Source organism: Metopolophium dirhodum, chromosome 6 (assembly GCF_019925205.1).
Source record: "Metopolophium dirhodum isolate CAU chromosome 6, ASM1992520v1, whole genome shotgun sequence".
Lineage (NCBI taxonomy): Eukaryota > Metazoa > Arthropoda > Insecta > Hemiptera > Aphididae > Metopolophium > Metopolophium dirhodum.
In genome coordinates this window covers 22,169,697-22,191,315 of record NC_083565.1, presented here as the reverse complement: position 1 = coordinate 22,191,315, position 21,619 = coordinate 22,169,697, and the positions used below count along the sequence as shown (strand labels likewise).

The window sequence follows — 21,619 nt, the reverse complement described above, 5'->3', positions numbered from 1 at the left end:
AGTCCACGCAACGGCTATCCGTTATTTCCAAAAATAGTAAAATATTAGAAACGTTTAAATTTTAAAAAGTTGGATTAGGTTACGAAATCTAACAATACGTTGGATGAATTCTCAAGTTGGATCATATTATCATAGGATGCGTAAATTAATATTTATATCAATATTTATTTATATGATTTATATTGATTGTTATTGTGATTGAAGATGATTCAATAAATAAATAAATATTAATTCAACATTTTGTTGACAATCAAAAGTAGTTGTCATGCTGCTATCTGAGCATTGGAGTGTTTATTTCTTGTACCAATCACAAATAAATATTACACAAAACGCTAAGAAGCTCGTTGATTTTTTTTTCAATATTTCTACAAACTTTCACGATACTGTGGATCATTTTAGAAATCTAACCACACAAAATACAATCCGTGATCCGATGTTCGCATCATGATTCAACTTAATATATCGGATATACGACTACGTGATTAGTTACACATTTACATTCACCAAGCGAGATCGAATTTATTCCAATTCCCATTTTTTTTTAAATTATAAATATACTTATAGACCATAATTTAAAATAATTGGATTCAACATTTAAGGGGTGTCCTGAGGTATAATGACTTTTTTTAATGAGAATCACTCTTCGTCTAATGAATATTGATGATCAGATGATTTTTTTGAAAATTGTACCTAACCGATAGGCGATAGGTATTCAAACGAGTACTCTTTGAGTTATTTCACTCTGTGTAATAAGGACAATACTATGGTGATGGGTTTGAAAGATATTATGAATTTATGTGGGATATGGTGATTTGAAAAATGATGTTGATCTATCGATATTTTATAATTTGTAAAAAAATTTTTATTTTATTAAATACTAGATCCAATATTAAATATATTTTATATTTTTGTAAAATAATATTTTAAAACTATAGAATATTATTCTTAGTATAAACATTTTAATACCTCAGAAACTACTAGTTTGATTTAGATACGTAAACATTTTCAAAATATTTACCTGCTTATCAATTTACAGTGAAAAAAGTTGGTACTAATTTGAAAAAAACATAATTTATGTCACCACCAGAAATTCTTTATATGTTACATAAATGTAAATTATTGAAAATATGGTCCTTCAAAATTCCAAAAAACCGAACATGAATAAATGTATTTATTAAATTAAAAATAAGGGTGAGCATGATATAGTGATTCGCCCAGTGCAATGAAACTCATAGAGCTATTATAGTCAAAGTATTGTTTATTTATTATTAAACTCCTAGTGTTCATGTAGCCCATACATTTTAATTGGCAAAGTTAAAAAAATAAATGTCTAAATAAGGAAATGTTTATATTCAATTTCATTAATTTTTTTTACATGAAAAAAACCTTTTTAAACAATGTGGCTTGAAATATTGTTTTAATAATTTAAACCTCGCATTACCTGGGTTCACTAAAGGTTTAATTAAGTTTTCAGTATAATATCGTTTTGAAAAAAAAAAATAAACTTTTTTCTTTACAACTATTACCAAAGTAAATGATTAACAATGCAACCGATAGTATATAGGAATTTTATTCTAAAAGGATTAAACAGGGGATTAAACAATATTAATTGTTGATCTAATATTTTAATACAATACGTTGGTTTCTAATTCTATATGAGACGTGTAGGATGATAGAAGACATTAACACAATTATTTACACATTTGAACAATTTTCATGTACCTATATCTAAATATATTTTTTTTTATACGGTTTCAATTGTATAATAATAATCATAACGGAACAATGACGGTATTGCTATTATTCAGTTTATTAAGCCTTCTATATAATATTTAATTGGATAGCATCGAAGGAGAAGATTATGTGGATGGGTGAAAATTTATAAATTTAATTAACAATCGTATCATTATTATAATATTATGCATGTGGTATGATTATAACAAAATTGTTGTCTACAATTGAATATTACGAAATCCGAAAAGCAATTTATTAGTTTGCATTATTAATGGAATCGAATTTGAACCATGACGTAAAATGTAAATGCAGTCCGGCGTATAAATGATTATGGTCTAATCAACATTATATTGAAAAATTATGACAGTTTATAAGTAGCAATAAATTGGACGTTTCACAAAATATAACGACTAAATTATTGTTTTTTTTTTTTACGAAACGAGTTGGTGTATAATTAATAATATATTAATGGCATAGTTAATAAATAATAATACACATTTATATTATGAGTAATATTGATTGAGTTTATAAAGTTATAGAATATAAAGTTAATTTTACATCATACCTACCAATCTACTTATCATAAGCACAACTAGGGAAATTTTTCTGGGGTGGGTTGGAATTGTATATCACTAGCACAGACCCTGATAATTGATATTTTAAGCTAACATATAATCAAAAAACTGTGGGGCTATTACAAGGCATATTATAGGGGTGGGCTGAGCCCCCCTCTTAATTGCGTCTATGTAATAGTTTGAAAATTTTTTTTGTGAATTATTAGATTATAAATATTAATTGATAGCTAATATTATAGGTAGGTAATGAACTATATTAGTAATAATATAAGTGTAATATTTCCCTAGCCGTTGAACGTTGCTTTCGAACTTCGGACCTCCCTCGACTCTCGTGAATATTAATATTTAAAATAAAAGTATATAGCACAAGACGTGTTGAAATCCCCAAAGATGCCTGGTCGTCGCATATACACGTTCACGTCATGTTTTCCGAAATTCGTCGAATATATTTTTGAATACGCTTTTTCTATTTCGACCGGAAAAACACCACCGTGGTAACGAATTGGAGAAAAAAAATGACGGAGCCTACACCCCCGATGGATATAATAATATCTATATGTGTTGTAAAAACTTAACAAGACCGCCGCAGCCGACTTCGGTATGGAACGTAATAGCTGCAAGGATATACCGGATCGTATACCTATATATATCTATACCACACCTGTTGTAGCAGCAGCAGCAGCAGCAGGTGCCCGAATTCCGAATAAACGGTTTTCGTTCTACGCTTTTGTACCGCATCTGCTGCTTCTGTTTGTAAGGTAAACTTAACGTGTCTCTATCTCTCTCTCTCTCTCTCTCTCTCTCACACACACACACACATATATATATAAATTCCGCTGATGGGAAAATATCAACGAAATTAGTGTGCAAACAAACTTCCGGCCGGTATATACGACCACAACTGCAGTAGGGCGCACCGAACAATCTCCGGCACGACAAATTACACCGATAAATCAGTAATTCGGTTACTATAATAGCCGTTGATGTGTTATAGGAAGAAAGAAAAATGTCTCGGAGTACACTTTCGATGGAAAATTGTGAGCGCGCCCCCGTCCACTAAAGCACAATACAAACGGGCGCGAACACTGCGTAAGTTGTTCGACCGACAACAAAAGCATTTCCAACTGCAGTTTTAAAATATTATGTAATTGCACCTACGTCGTCACACGCACGTCGCATTGTGGACCACACGAGTCCAAATTCCGTGGCTAAATAAATAACAATAATTATTATTGTTTTGTATCGACGGTTGTTCGTCCATGATGCGACAATGATTCGGTATGATCGTATAATATTGTCTAACAACTCCAGACCGTTGTACGCTTACGCACACAGTGTTGTAATATTCTAGATGCTCGTCACACAATATTAGGAGAGTTCGGAATTTTAAATATTCGGAAGTTGAAAATTTTACTCTTTTGAACGTAGGCACCTATTTAGCTGGCTATGAATGACTATAGTTTATAAATGATTGTTGATTACACATAAAAATATCGATGGTTATTGAACATATTATTAATCAAAGTTTACGAAATTACCATGTTTCAAACCATTTTAAATCAACTGGTGTATAAATGAAATTATAATATTATCGGTTAATTTATCATTTACCAATTGGGTGCATGTATTGGCTATTATTTATTCATTATTTTATTAGTGTTTGGTATAGTAAACCAAGTTTTAAAAATGTTCTCATGCTGTAACTTTACGGCTACACAGTTTTAGATAAAAAAAAAACAATTTTATAAGCCCTAATCAATATAAATTACTCAATAATTAATCATTATTACAGTTTTGTATCATATAAGATTATTACACGATATTATAAAATAATAATAATATGTCTTCATAAAAAAGCTACTTATTGTTAGGTAGTCACTTATACTTTGTTTGTAAAAAACGTGTAAAAAAATCATGAAATGACTACGCATTGTAATATAATTTATAGATAATTGAATAATTCTTAATCAATAGTTGAAGTAAATTTTATTTAGGTGTACAGAATAATTTAATATAATATATATCCATCGATATTGTTTACCTATACCTATATATATATATAAATAAATCTATTTAATGAAAAGTTATCTTTTTGTTCCGGTTTCAGGCTTTTCTTTTTCTTTTACTGTTTTGCGTGAACGGATATCCGGACCTAAAAACAATGTCTGGCCGGCAACTAAACAAAAGGTTTTTATCACAGTTCGTCTATGCAGTAGCTATAATGGATTACTGTCGTTCAATTAGAAACATTACTCTAAAGTCTCTAAAGCATTTTTTTGTTCAACAGCTCACAATATATATTATTATAATATGGTGGCTCGTGTTTTGTCGCGTGTTCAATATAACCGAGAGAATTTTTTTTTTATTCTGGAGATTTGTTAAGACTGCTGCATAATTAATAAAATAACCATAAATCTAAGAGAGATTTTTATTCGCCCCTTCGGGCTATATATATAGTGAGATTAAAATCCGATGATGCAATTACACTTCCTTATTTCAGAAATGCTGGAAATAAATCCCCAGCTGATAGTACCAGCAGAGTGGCTTGTACCGTTCGGTTGATTTTTTTTTTCACCTCAAGAAAATTTAATATTGTAATACTTTTTCAGTAGTAGTTAATGAATAATTCAAAAAAAAAAAAAAATGCATTAAAATATAACTATTGACATTAAAATATATTCTCATTTACCATTAGGTATAATATTATTTATATCAAGTTAATTATATCATTATATTACTATCATTATAAATAATAAAATTTGGGTGATGAATTATTTCAATTATTTATAAAATATTATGATTTGATTCTGGTTTATCCTCGCTATAAAGACGTAATTATTTCCACCGGCATAATTTAAGCCAATATGTACCTACTATTACCGATACAATTAATTAAATATGAAATTATATATGCGCACATTACCTGTATATTATTATGGTGTTAATTTTTTTTTTTATCTGAATAATATTTTGTCAATAATTGGACGAAACAGATTCGATCGTTTATAATTAATGGAAAATAATAATGCAAATGCGTTTGTCAATAATTTGAAACGTTGTTCCACTCAAAAGTATAACACGGTAATACTGATATTATAACTATGTAACAACAATAAAATAATAACTATGAATAATAATATTTAAATACTATCAAAATGATTTTGCCGATTATACCTACCTATCGCAATTCATAATGGGACGGTGAATATATAAAAAATATTTTTTCTTATAATATAGTATAATGTGCCTATACGAAATATCATGATGTAGGTAGGTACTTGAATGCATTTCTCTATTATAAGCTAATAGCATTGAACCCATGTCGCACGATACGTATTTTAATAATATATATCATATATATTAACGAAAGAAACGTAGTCGACCATTTGTAAAAAAAAACTCGAAACTAATGACATATTTTTCAAAAAAATATTTTCTAGCTAATCATGCGTACCTTTATAATAACTCGTTGCTTTTCCATTCCCTTGTACTACCTTTATTATGTTTTATCGTGTATCACATTGTAAAATTGTTATCAGTACTGTTAATTTTGACCTACACCGCTAATATTAAATCCCCGTTTGCCCACACATTGTTTTTTTTTATTTCTAAGTAAGATCTGAACAAAAATTATTTTTAAATGTTTGAAGCTGAACAATATCAAACAGATTCGTTTGTTTAACTAATAGATAAAAATAATGCAAATATACTAATATAATAATGATTTAAAACGTTGTTTCACTCAAAATTATAACACTGTGTAACCTATAGGTACTGACATTGCAATATAACAATAAAGCTATCAATAAAATAATAACTATTTTTACTACCAATTTAAATACTATCAAAATGAGTTTACTGATTATAATATCGTAATTTATATTGCGACGGTGAATACATAAAATATATATTTTCTAATTTCTTATAATATATAGAAGATATGTGCATATTATACAAAGTATTGTTATTTATTACCCATACCTATACCCTCTAATAATTTTAAGCTAAAAAAACATTAAAACCAAGTCGCAGAATACGTCTTGTAATAATATTATAATATTCACATGAGAAACATCGTCTATGTAATTTGGAAAAAAAAAACCCCGAAACTTTTATGACATTTTTAAAATAATATTTTCCGGCTAATCACTTATACCTTCATAATAACCGCTCGCGATACCATTATTATAGGTATTTAACGTTTGTTATGTATTATTATGTATCACATTGTAAAATATCGTTATCAGTCATTTCAGTGTTGTTGATTTTGAACTACGCCGCTGATTATAATATAGTACGCGTTTGCCCGCACATTGGTTTTTAATGATTTGTTATACTTATACTATATACGAGGCAGTCGTTAAAAGTTTTATGAGCTCATTAACTCTGGCAAAGTGCTTGCATGTTTTTCCCCTCCGAGTGTGGTAGTCGCGGTGGTCGAGTCTATCGGTTTTTCTATATATATTTTTTTTCCTTTCTTGTGTGTGCACTCATTTTTTTTTCTTTCACCAGCGCACTCTATATAGACACGCGGTTTTTTTGAGCTTAACGAGTGGATTTTCGTTACTCGCCCCAATGCGTCGCTCGATTTCGCGCGTTTCGAAAAAACACACTGTTATATAGTCGCAGGTTACCACGTTAACGGGTCGCGGGAAAATTTGTCTAAACGTCGCATTAAATCACCCCCGGGGTAATCGGCCCCTACGCGGTGGGGCGCCCGAGACAAATTATCCGACCACATAAGTCCGAGCTTAAAATATCTTAGCAACACTACAATGTTTTCGAGAAAAAAACAAATAATTACAATACCTATAGGGATGCACGACCCGGTGCGGAAATGTCTGCGGTCTCGGTAGTCGGGGAAAAGAGTGTTAGGTATTTCATCCCCTCGCGGGTCGGGTTTTCACATTTGGACGGAAACGCGAGAGCGGAAAAATTAAAATTTAAACAAACAGTAGATTTAGTTCGCGTGTCAGCCTTAACTTTAGCATTTTATCGGAGTCGCATTGAGAAGTCCGCCGACGTCTGTGTTTGATATTTCACTTTTAAACGTGTGGCGTTTTATGTATATATTAATAATAATTATTATTACTTGAAAACCCGTTCTATGTAAATTTATAAAATATTATTTCCATGAACGCGTACGAGTAATTGTTTTGTATCCAATTGATATATTTTTAGCAGTGCGTTCAGGTAAATGAGATGAGAACTTATACCTACCTACCTTATAATCGGGTAAAATACAATTTTATCACAATACCCACTGGGTGATTCTTTTATCATTTAACACTCATTGTTTCAAAAAGTATAGATGTTTTTAACTAAATTTTTATAAAACGTATAGTTTTTTAAATATTTTAAACGTTTTTGAAGTTTTTTACTTTTTTAAAAATATGTTACAACATACAGTTTTAATTCATATTTCAAAGCAGGATATTTTTCTAAGTATTTCGATAAATAAAAATCTAATTTAAGACAAGTTTATGTTATTAGCTTATCAGTTATAAGTGTTTAAGGTTTAAATAAGTGGAGTGGAGTGTTACGCGGGGGGACCTGCAAAATGTTGTTCCACTACAACTCCGCTCAATCAAACTTTAAATAATTATAACTCATAAGCTACTCATCTTAAATTCTATTTTTATGTATCAAAATACTCAGAAAAATATCCTGCTTTCGAAGATGAAATTTGAACTGTGGGTTGTAATTAAAAAAAGTAAAAACTTTGAAATAATATAAGTATTAAAATATTTAAAAATATAATTTATTAATAAACACGTTATTTTGTAACGACATGAAACCATGTAAAAATATATTTACGAAAACATGAACATAATACTTTTTGAATAATGAATGTTCTGCGTTAAATGAATCACTCGGTATATGCGTAAATAACTTAGATTTTCACTTCGCAGAATCTGCAGTCTACATATTTTTATCAATCGCGACTGTGTTGGAATTTCATGTTAAAATATTTTTTAAATTTTATTTTATGAAATCACAACGTTTAATATAATACTAACAAAATTATCGATGCATAGATAATGTAATTAGTTATTAATATTAATAACTAATAAGCACAATAATTTATTATGCTAAGACCGTATTTTCTGGTTAAATATTGATAAGTAATCCTAAATGTATTAATTCCGAAAAATATTGTTTGAATTAATTAATTGTAAATCTTAAGTGGTTCAAACTAAATATTCCATCATAATAACACAATATTATAATACCTACCTACCCGACTAATTAAAAAATATATTTTAAATTAAAACTAAAATCGAAAACTTGATAGTCTTGTTAACTTTTAAAGCGTCGGTATAATACCTACTAAATTACAGGCGGTCTTAACAAAATCAATTTCAAAGTTTTGTTGTGTGCACAACGCACATGACCTATATCTAAAACAGTTATTTACACCCGAATAGCTTATACAGGATTTGGGTTTTCACTAAACTCGAGTGTTCAAACACAATAATATAATGTAATTAAACAATGTTCAGTAAGTTATAACATATTTCGATGCAACTCCCCGAACTACCTACTTATTTTCTGATTTTTCAAGTAGGTATTTAAAACATGATGTTTCGTTACTGTTACGAAGAAATCTGCACATCTTGAAAAAATTGTAGGTTAGACGAAATTCGTTTTGTCATCGGGTTAGACTAAACGTATAGACGATAACTTACTGTAAAACGTATTTTTTTGAATTTTCATCGATCCTGCAAATCGCACAATCGTGTCATGTTGGTTTACTTTAACTATTCGTAGGGACTTGTAGTTATCATATTATCATCGCGTCATAACATAATAATATGGTATACAAAGTATGTAGGTATGTGATTACACGAATAATTATTACTTTATTAAAAAACCAGAAGTTCTCTCCATCCGTGATAATAATTTCGTTTCATTTATCTATACACAGCTACTGCTTAGTGCGTTTCATCGTGACGTTTTGAAGTTTCTGTCTCTCGCACGTCTTGTTTTCTGCAGGTACGGTTATCAATTTTAGTGTGCGACTCGCTCAATACATAAATATTATCGTAGGATATTAATTGTTCAACTCTAGTGTTATGATATTATTTTGTTTGACGCATTCTGCGGGATTATATTATATCACAGTCCTTTTCAATCGTTTTCAATTAGCCTAAAAATGTTTGGCAAAGACTATATAATATGGCTCGCTCGCATACAGAGCCTGTTTTATAATATTATAATTTCTCCGATTTCGTCCGAATTCATAACAGTACTATACCTATCATTAATATTAAACATAAAACATAGGTGTGTTAAACGTGTGCCACATGCAGTTGTAGTATATTATATTATACGAGCATATATTATTACGATATGATTAACGGACGAGCGATACAAAAACGTCGACAGCAAAAAAAAAAAAAAAAAACAATACAGTCACCAATTATCGCGAGGGCGTATACAAACGTATTGTATATGCAAACAATATTACATTAATATATCGAAACAATCTAACATTATAATAATATTCGTTAATCGGTATACGAATGAACGGCTATATACTCATAATCTTTGTAAATTTTACGAAGTTTCACAAATGTTCACCAATTATTACCGCGGTGAGAGCTTTGGATTAAGCAAACCATATTATATGGATAAAGCCTAACATTGTATTTTATCGGTGTGACCAGTGAGTATAATAGATAGTAAGACGCGTCCATTAGCTTCACAAAATGTCGTTGTTATCGTCCGGTCGGGCTAAAAATAATATGTTATTAACGTATCTGATTTTATACCGTGGTCCGACTGAACTTTAAATTTTCATATCAAGCAACTGCAATAGTTATTAATAATATTATTCCAGTCAGCAGTGTGGCGAATTCGTTTGACGGCTTTCCGTCGCGGTTCGCACCAACATATTGTATTATTATGTCGTTAGCGGTAGTCCGAACAAAGTTCATAAACGAAATTTAATCATAAAAGTGGTATAGTGAATAATTGTATCATCGTACAAACAATTTCAGATACAATTGCGCCTGTGTCGTTCAAACGAATAAAAATAATATCGGTCACGTCAACATGTGATCATCTCTCATTATACGCCATTCGTGCATAATTTTTATATTATGATGACGTCCGTGTTCCTGAATTAATTGATGTTTTACAATGGGATATCACAGATTTAAATTTTTCTTATCATCAAAAATAAGCTGACAATAGCAAACAAATTCTAAATTCCGCGCATACATACTTGATTATTATTGGCTCCCTTTACGCTGCCATTTTTATTTTTATCATCAAATATTTGATTAAGAAGGGGTATATATATGCAATATTATTCAACCATGGTTTTCTGTAAATATATCTATATAGCAGGTTATATTTTATATTTATTGTGTGATTCTTATAGTTAATTAACCATCTGGTTTGCGCCACGAGGCAACTAGTACTTACTCACCTACAATTCCTTATTTCAAATTATATATTATATTAGCTATTATCGATGCGTTATTGAACACAATATTATTATGTAATTGAAAGCGTGTAAATTAATTTTAAAAATGATAATAAAACCAGCTGCGAACACAATAATTGAACTATAATAATTGTGCATCATTTATCGTGACAACAGAAGGTATATATATATAATATCGATGAATTATAATAATAATTGTACATTATACTTGAAGACTCCACACCTGGATGTGAACGATGTGATAATATATTTGTCTTGAAAACGTACAACATAGGAAATTGGCGTTCAGCGTTTCCAATTACCTAGTTATTAGTTGTAATATCAGAGTGAATTTACCAAATAAAAAATTTAATGTCTAGAAAATTATCTGTTTTTTACTTAGGTTTTGTTCGGTATTTTAATTTTAAAGCAAGACAACAGCGTACCTATGAAATATCACAATTAAAAATGGCTCATATCTCGTTTTAAAATTAAAATATCGAACAACGCTGACGCAACAAACACACGATGTTCTTGCCGTTAAGTTTGATAATATTATGTAAATTCACTCTAATATTCTAATTTACGACACAACTTTTGTACTGCTAAGCGAAAATTTAAAATGAACACATGTAACAAGTGTGGAGTTCTCTCTAATATGATGTTTTTAGTTTTCAGATATTAGTCTAAGTCCAGCCTTGTAAAGAATACCCTAACTTGACATTTTTACTAAACATTTTAATATTGAAAGCATAAAAGCTACCCGAGATTCTCAATACGGAAAGACACAATTGCTGTGAACTTACATACAATATTGACATTAAATCAAACTTTTTCATTACGATATAGGTAATATTTATTTTTATTTTTTAAACTATATTTCGGTCGACTCTTTTGAACACAAATGTTTAAATACTTAATACAGTGTAAGTTGTTGGCACTTGGCCATTACTGAAATAAAAAATAAAAAGTAATATAAGTGAAATTTTTTACTTCTCACTGTAGTATTTAATTTATTGTTTGTGGTGAGCGTATAATACTGTTCATGTTTCACTAACAAAACGTAAAGGGTTTTATAAATTATAATCATACTATACTACTATGGCGTATACTTTGAAATCGTATTAGTGAATAGTTTGTAATATATTATACCTTTAATAGGTATTTGCAGAGGTATACTTTTCAAATTAATACAATTAAATCAATTAATTTTTTTTATATGGGTTCAATATAATAAGGTTTAATTATATCGAATATCAATTCACTATCTAATGTATTTATGAATGAATAATTATTATTTTGTCACGATATTTTTGATTAACTAACAAGATCAATTGAGTGCATTAATTTTATAAGAACCAAAAATAAACCTTTTCTGTCCAAATTGATTTAATGAATAGTTCAATCATGTCTGGTCGTAATAGCTAAAAATCAAACACTGTGCCGAACAACCCCTTGAACATTGTATACGATGACAAGAAAATAAGTTATTTTCAAATGTTCATTTTGTTTTATTTTAATTTGAATAAACTTTCATATAATATAATTTTTTAAATTAATTAGGCTAATATCAGTTATAAAAGTATTATTTCTATTTTTCAAGTAGGTATAAAGTTGAGCTCTACAATCTAAATCTATAAACGTTCAACGAACCTTTTTGCATACATATTATCAATTTTAATTTCATCGATTAAGCTTCGTATAAGATGAACAAACATTTAAAATTCAATCTCCGGTATTGACCCAACTGTGTTGATTATTCATACTTTTAATTGTATGCAATTTCTACTGTATAATATAATATATGCGTGGTCAGGAATTCGTCAATTTTACACTCTATTCCAATTGTTATAGGTATATAATTTACTAACATGTATACTTGTTCACTAACATTGTATTACGTATCTCCTTATATTAAGCGATCAATACATTATCCTCCAATTCGTCCTGTTTGCTTGTTATCCTTTTAATATTGACATGAATACAACATGGTAGTATATAAAATACTTTATATATTATACAAGTGTGTTACTTGAATTGAGAGAGCAACTGTAGACTGAAGTCGTTGTCTTTATATTTGATAAACTTTTACATTCGAAAATCAGTTAAAAATGAATCAAGATTTCTTAAAAAACAGCTGCTTGCACAAATGTCTACATTTTTTTCAGGTTTTTATGTTGTATTTGTTTAATTTGAAATAACATTATTATTGTTTTTTAAGTATTCAAAGAATAAAATATCCTCAATTTTGAATCAATAGAGTATAACCATTGTTATAATATGCTATAATAATTTGTCTATGGTTAGAGAATAGGTTGAGAGACGGGACATGGTCTCAGAGAACAATTAATCAACAATAACTGAAATGAATAAATAAGGAGAACGAAGAGAGAAAAAAAATAAAAAAAAACTTCAGAGACACTTATCATTGTATACAGCGCATAATATTATCTTCTTTATACTTTTCAGAATATTAAAACAAACTAATATATAGAATAAAATAAAACAATTTATATTTAACTCAGTAGTATGCATTTTGTAGATGTATACAATTTTTTTTAATTAACAACGATTTAAGTACCGATTAACCTTAATTTTATTTCAAATTGTTTACGTTATGATAAACATACAACTCATAATTATTCAAAATCCTAGTAATAAGTTACAGCTGCGAATTCAGTATTTTTAGAAGGGAGAACAGATTTTTATTAAATAAAGATAAACATTTTAATTTAACTATAGTTTTAGTTATTGAAAAATGGAAGAATGTAAGTAGGTAGATATATATTAGAAACTTGGGTGAAGCCAATTATCTGTTGTCGATCAAAAACCGTGATCTAATCACCACAGATGCTGATACACAAAATGTGTGGAAAATAATTGACAATTTTACATACCTGCGCTATTTTGGTATTATTATATTGGTTGAGATAATTTTTTATATGAAAAAAAAAATTAAAAACAAAGACTCATGAGTTTTTAATAACTATTCTACTTGTAAATTAAATTAAATTTTCGAAATATATTTATAACCACCGACGGATTTTTGATGCCAACGCGAAGTTTGCTCATGTCGTTTAATTAAATTTCAAACTTTCGTTAATACCTGTGGTCCGATTATGTTTAACAGATTTAATATTTCATCAACACTACCGTTTTTTTTCTTAAGCAGCTCAACTTGTTTCGTCAGCGGCATTACTGAAATTAAAATACAAGTACAAGATGCAAGAATATGTACAGCACATAGTCGATTACCCAAGTAAATACAGCTGTTTAAAATAGAAGTATTGTAAAAATATTTCACTCATATTAAATATATTCGAGGATAATTCACATCCGTTTAATTTAAGATTGTTACGTTTATCAGAACCATAAGCAGAACCATAGGAACGTAACCAGAAATCACAAACTGGTTTTATTTACGACATGACTGACGTCATAATAATATAATGATAATAATGTTTATTCAAATAATTAAATAATTGAATAAAACGGGCCTAGGCCCAGCGGTACATATTATATTGGTTAAAATTACACTACGACTAATATAATATAGTGAAATTATAATATTATATAAATAGCTAATAAGAATAAACAAAAACAACAATGATCTTTATCCAATTATATTACAAACGTTTTGATAAATATTTACAATGTAATACAATAGTCATACAATATCTAGTGCTAATATGTTTAGTAATTTAGATTTTTTGGAAAAAACATTTTGGAAAAAATTAGTTAATAACATGATAATGTGTTTATTGCATTGTATATCATAATCGGGCACCTGTATGACGATCCATTCACGTGATGGAGATGACGTTATGTACCTATTGTTACTATAAATTTGGTTACAAAAACAAGTCATCACCGATTGATTTTTGATTTTAATACAACTAAATTGATTTTAATTTAGTGTATAAAATAAAATAATATTTAACACAGTATTGATTAATCCGTAAACCAGCATATCGTATTAATATAGGGCGAATAAAACCTTTTTTTCAAAACGTATTAAAATACTGTTCTGTGTGTAGATTCATTATAAAAAAGTTATATAATAATAATATAATAAATTATAGCTCCCTTTATTAGAACTCTTTAATAATAATATGTCCCTTTACATACAATGGTTATAACTTATTAAAATAATATAGCCAAACTTTAACATTTCAGTATAATATTGTGTAATAAATTTTAGTTATTATTAATCATTTTTTGAGTATCATAGTACCTACATATTATTGTAATCTGTAGTCCTATAGGTTAATATTATATTATATTATAATACGTAGGAGGTCAATCTTTTTTTTATATTAATATATTGTCAATAGACTGTCGTCTGTATAGTTATTAATATTTTTCGTAGGTTTTAACGTGGTGATATATATAAATAAATTATATATCGTCTTAATTTCAATCAGGTAGGCACAACAGTATTTAACGCCACAGCGTCAAACTCAACAATGAAAAACGTATGATTTTGTAATATTATTACGTATTCATATGCTGTGATAGGGTTGTTCAATTGTATGATTAATCTAATGAGTGTGATATTGATATATTGTTATAGGTACATCGCAAACTTTGATATTACTACTATGCATCAAAATAATGTAGGCATAAAACAATATATTATCTAGTATATTATATTATAGACAGTATAATGCTAGTTGTTACTATTTTATACTGAATTGTAAAAAAAAAAACGATATAGCATATTATACAATATACATATATCGTTTTTTTATACACCTATTATACATAGGTATATGTTGGTAACCTAATGGAACTTAAACGCGTTTTTCATGTAAACATGGTTGTATTTTGGTTTTTAAGCTATATAATAATATGTCCAGTATCTCACCTCTCGTACGTTTAGCGGGCAGTGCTTCTGATTTACGGCGTTGGATCACGCGAGTTCTAAACGTCCTCATTCTCCATATTTGGCAGTTTACACGATATTCCTATAGCATTACGTCTTGTCCATCTATCGCATTACATTCATTTTACCTTCCAAAACATTGATTCGTATTTCACGACCGTCCCCGTGCATCCGCATCAAAAGTCCCGAGCGATATTCAGCTTTAAATTTCAAAATAAAACCGCCATAGTCGTTGATCTTTAATATTGTACAATGTACCTAGGTATAAATATATGCAAACGGCGTTCACCTGCAATACGCGTCCTTCATTAACTCGATTTAAGAATTTCACAGTCATATTTCACCAAAAAGTTTATAATTTTTTTTCTAGAACAATTATTATTGTATTATTGAAATTAGCTGCAAAACAAAAGTCGGATTGGTGAAATCGATTTTGCTCCGGACTTGGCCGTTAATGTCTGCCGTGTTTGAAACACTATTCGTTAATAGTTTTGAGTAAAAAATTATTCTGTTTTGAGTTTATATTCGTTTTTAATCCATTACGAAATAATTCCATGGACGTTTCAATACGGTAAAATGTATATTACTATACGTATTGCTCCTGGCCAGCTCCACTGGTATAGGGATTTCAGAAAATTCGTATGGTCGCAACTTACGGATAACCTATATACTACCTATTTCAAGTATCCGTTTTACGGTTAAAAGATACGGAAAATGGTCATCGGTGAACAGTAGAAATGGAAACCTACGCATACTATAGGAATTGATGAAAAAAAAAAAACTTCAAACAAATGTTTGGTATTGCTGGTACCTATACAGAATATATCGGGTTCTTTGTCGTTTTGGACATTTTCGATTAGTTTTCTGTTCGGGAAATACGATTAAAGATCAGAGAATCATTTGTGTTGGACGTTCGGACCATTTAATATTATGTTCTATTGATAGTTACATTTTGTTGTTACTCATCACCTGCAGCTCCTACACATCTTTCCAAATAAATAGACATAGTAATTCGAATAGAAATACGAGTTCGAAGACGTTTTGTTAAGTGTTACAAACTGATTTTTACTTAATAGCACACTCGATCCATATAACGGTTGTCATTCTATGCCAATAATAGCCTATACTACTTTCCATCTATATATTATATGCCATTGAAAATCTCTCAGACATTAAAACACTTCAATCCTGAAAACTAATTAGTATCCTCTAATTATTATTTGTCTGATAATATTATCACTAATACAATTTGTCAACTCCGGAATAACGAGACATGATTAATTAATTTTTTTTATATTTGAACGTCAAGTAGCTCATATTTTTTTACGACTGTGCATAATTACTATGTTTGAATATAAAACTATTTCGTTCATAATATTTTAATATATTAAAGTTTTATTAACTTTAATCCATTCGTGTTTATTTTATTTGGTATTTATATAATATATTATTATGTTGCATATTGTGAGAAATGTAATATCATCAACTGCACAGAGAGGGTTGGCTAAATTTTTGTTTAACAAGATTTATAAATACATGACCGGTACTTAAGTGGTTTTTGGTCATTAAAACACATTTTCTTTTTTTTTTTATGTTCTTCGTGTGAAATTTTTTTCACATGCGGTATACCATTAGATAGAATTACTGAAATAGTACCTTTTATATTCTCTTCTCTAAGAATATATACTGCAGAATCAAGAAGTATTAGTAAATAGTATTAATAATAAAACAATTATTTAAATTATTTTAAGTGCATGTTTTCGGATGTTACTAGATCGAGTATACCAAGACATCGAATAGTAACCTAGTGACCGCTTAATATATATGACAGCATTTTTTTTTTCATGAATAATATGAGCTATATCAATTATATACATTTTAGTTTATAATATAACACCTATAGAATCAAAAATTACTTTAGTACATAAATGTAGGTATAAGTTTATTTTGTATAAACATTTGTGAACATTTAAATGTTGTTTTCTGATATGAGAACAATAATCCAATATTTTCTAACATATTATTATGTTTGTCGTTTTATTAAAAATATATTTGTCGTGAATATAAAAAATTAAAAATGAATTTTATTTTTAACTGTGCAATTTCTGTATGATTTAAATACATTAAAACCTATTAGTGAGATATTTTCAATTAAGAAAAATGCATAAAGTAGGGTTTAGGCGCTGTCATTAACTAATTATAATTTTGATGTATACCTATAATTTTTAATTTGTTTTTTTTTCTTTAACTGTAATCAAAAGTGAATCCATGTGGAATTTTTCTAACAAATCGTAAACTATTTATTGATTAAAACTAATATTTTAGATGTAGAGTCTTTCAAGTAATTATTCTTCAATTTTTAAACACTCGCATTACTAACAGATTTGTTTGGTTAATATTTTACCTATTAAATAAAATACATATATAATATATTAATATGTAATATATATATATATAACATAGGGCATAGATCATATGATATTTTAGTATTTTGCATTCTGAGCAAAGCGATGAATGATTTTATTTTACAATGATGTATGTGTTTTTTTATATGGTCATTTTAACTCATTTATATACATTTATATTGCATACATATATTCTTTTAAAATAATTTAGTATTAATAGGCACCATTATAAATGCAATGCCGTCGGCGTAAGTCAATTCCTCCAATCGTATTAGGTACTAATAGTGAAATAAATTGTTACAAAATAATACTAATGTCGAAAAACATATCATAAAATATAGGTTTTTTTTATTTTTTAATAATACAGTCTTCCGCTTAGAATAGTTTTTCGTACCTATGCAATGATTTATTTTTTGAATTAAAATTCAACACTTACATTAGGGGTGACTTTACTCAATGACAAAGTACAACGACATCTAATTTTACCCACTTTCCTCCCATTTTTTATCCCTGGAAATCATGCATTACTAAAAAAAAATGATATTCAAATGTTCAAAGTCTCTGATAATATCATTTAGTTGAAAAATAAAATTATTATAATAAACTGTTTTAAAAGACTACCTTTAGGCTCAAATATTCTCTAAAATAAATTGATACGTATATACATATATATAATATATAGTGTCAATCTTTTAAAATTTAAAGTACATATAATAATTTTTCCACTTTATTTTTTGAATATATTTAACAGTAATAAAATATGTTAATTTTTTTTTGAAGATCTTATATTTATAATACCTATTTAAAAAAATAATACTTAAAACTATATTAATGCAAACATGGTGCACACATATTCTGTTATAAAATAATATATGATTATATCCCTTCAAAGTAATAAAAGAAGACTAGTATATTATTATTTACAATTCACAAAACAGCAACAACATTAATTGGTTACAGAAATAATAACCACGAAAAAAAGAAATAATAAATCTTTTTTTTTTTTTTTTTTATCATTTAAAGTCGTATTTCAAACAATTGGGTTACAATATGTTATTATATTTTATTATTTCGAGAAACATGTATGTATATAATCATTAGATATATTTATTGTCTGCTGAACCGTTTAAGATGTTCCACCCGCGGGTCTCGTTAGTTTTCTCAAATATTTAGTCACCTCTTTAAGTCGTTTAGGTATATTATACAACTTGAATACATTTTATAACCGTAAATAATATTATAATGTTTACGGGGATCGTGTTAAGTCTTTTTGACAACGACAAAGGGGGTTTTTTTTTTTGTAGAAAAATCGTTAAATTAAATTACCACTGGGTGCCGGTTTTTTTTTTTCGCGACACACCCGCCCTCCCCGCAATTAATGAATATCTATATAGGAATTTCGTCCAATATCAATTTAGTGTAATCGTCTCTGACGCTGCTGTCCGTGATTTACTAACGGTTTAATAAACATTTTCCCGTGTCGTCTATTATATTAGGCTACGTGTCGCATATTCAAACAGACAACGTAATATATACGTTCAACACATAATATATATAGCGATGTACATTATATAGTGCATACCATGATGACGTGTTGTGTACACACACACACACACACACACTTTTTGGTCGAAGGGAATATCTCATTAAGCCGATTTGAATTTCGGACCGAACTTTGATTAAAAACAATCCTTTGGTTTCGGTTTCGGAGACTAATCAACAACAATAACACGTATCCGCCGCGTATATAATAATATGCGAAGGATTAAATAACTAATGACAATAGTACGAGTATTCTCTACCCTAATCAACGTTTTCTGCAAAAGTCGGCAGAGGGAAGATTATATGCAGAAAAGGGATTTCGGGCGGCCATTGCACCGACATATGGTATAACGGCGGCGGCGGCGGTGTCAAGCAAATTGACCGTAGTCAAGTAAAACAATCTATGCTGCGGGAGACGTAGTAAGTCTTCGAATTTCGTGGAAAATGTGGTGGCGGCGGCGGCTTTCACTTCTATACATATTTGGGACGAAAAGAAAAAAGGACGCGACAGGTCGATATCCAAAATAAACATTATGCGGTATTCATTATATGGGTATATCCTTTTATCGTGATAGGTTAGGTAAACCAACGCAACAACACTCGCCAAAAGACTTACCGAATTTCGTTCTTTGTCAGACCATTATTATTCCCTGAAAACGAATATTACCAGATAACAATTCATTTAGACGCGTCAAAAATGTCCGTTTCTTTAAATATTTCTTAGGAATTCGAATCGTACAATTTTATGTGGGGTAAATGTTATAAAAAGTTACATTTATATTTTACTTTTAAATTAATTTTTTACCATACTCTTTGTACAAACTTTGTTTAGAAAGCACAAAAATATGAGCTTAGCAATAGTAGTGTAAGTACCTGACCTGATCAAAAACGTAAGACAGGTAGATCAAATTTAATTTACATCTTTCTTTGTAACTAGTTCTTTCTTTTACACAAGTTTCTCGCAATCGCGTAAAACGCTATTTTGACAGTTATTATTGGCCTTGTGTTTCCTTAAGTAAATAATTTATTCTATTCTTATGGTTTGCAGTATTAAGTTTGCAGTATATTTAATTTAAGGTCATTCGAGAATGAGGCAAGCTTTGTTTATTAATTACTTACTATTTATTTGAATTGTAAAAATATAAGCTATTCAAATGATAAGGATTATAAATTCAACCGCACTAACATCAATAGCCCCGCCGAGTCATTTAAATAAAACATTTCCTAAATATCTGTATTTTGATAAACAAAAAAATACGGTTTGAATAATTTGAAAAATAAATTTTAATAATACATAAACATAAAGTTTTTATTATACCTAAACATTTTTAAAAATCAATACTTGATTATTAGTATTGTATTTACAAAATATAAATATTTACAACCGTACCAAAACCTCGGGTTATTAGCCAGCTATCGATACTGAATAAAAGTTATTTAAAATTCTTATGGTGTGCATATTTTATTCATTTTTACATATTATAATGTTAAGACATCATACCCAAAATTTACTATTCTCAAATGTAAAATAATAAATATTATTTAGAGAAACATTGAAATCAGTGAAATAGAATAAGTTTTCCATGATCACAGATTTTCTTTTAAGAGCCTCAGGCATATCAAATAATATTAAGGTAATCAGGGCATGAATTCCGGAATCTTAACTAATATGGTCAAGAGCCTGGAGTGTTATGCGACTTTGACATCCAGGGCCAGGATTTCACAATCAACAGTTGATTGTTCAAAAAAATAATTTAAAAACTTTTTTAAGATCAATCGGTACCGTATAGTTTATTTATAGCTTTTGCATTACATAAATAAATAAATATTAAAATAGATATTACATTTAAAAATATTTTTAGAATAAATATTATTATATGTTACTTTAAAAAAGACTGTAGGTATACGATAAATATTTAACTTTTTTTGAAAAGTATCTTTTACAGATTTTAGAATTTTTTATAGAAACTAGTAGGTATAATACTATTTTTATTTAATCCTTATATTATTTGACTAGAAAAGACATCACTTATAGCACTATTGG

General features: G+C 28.5%; 1 protein-coding gene across 1 annotated transcript in view; it reads right to left on the bottom strand.

The window, feature by feature from the left end:
• LOC132947055 (voltage-dependent calcium channel type A subunit alpha-1) overlaps window positions 1-21,619 on the bottom strand; it is a 279,720-nt gene that overhangs the window by 220,603 nt on the left and 37,498 nt on the right.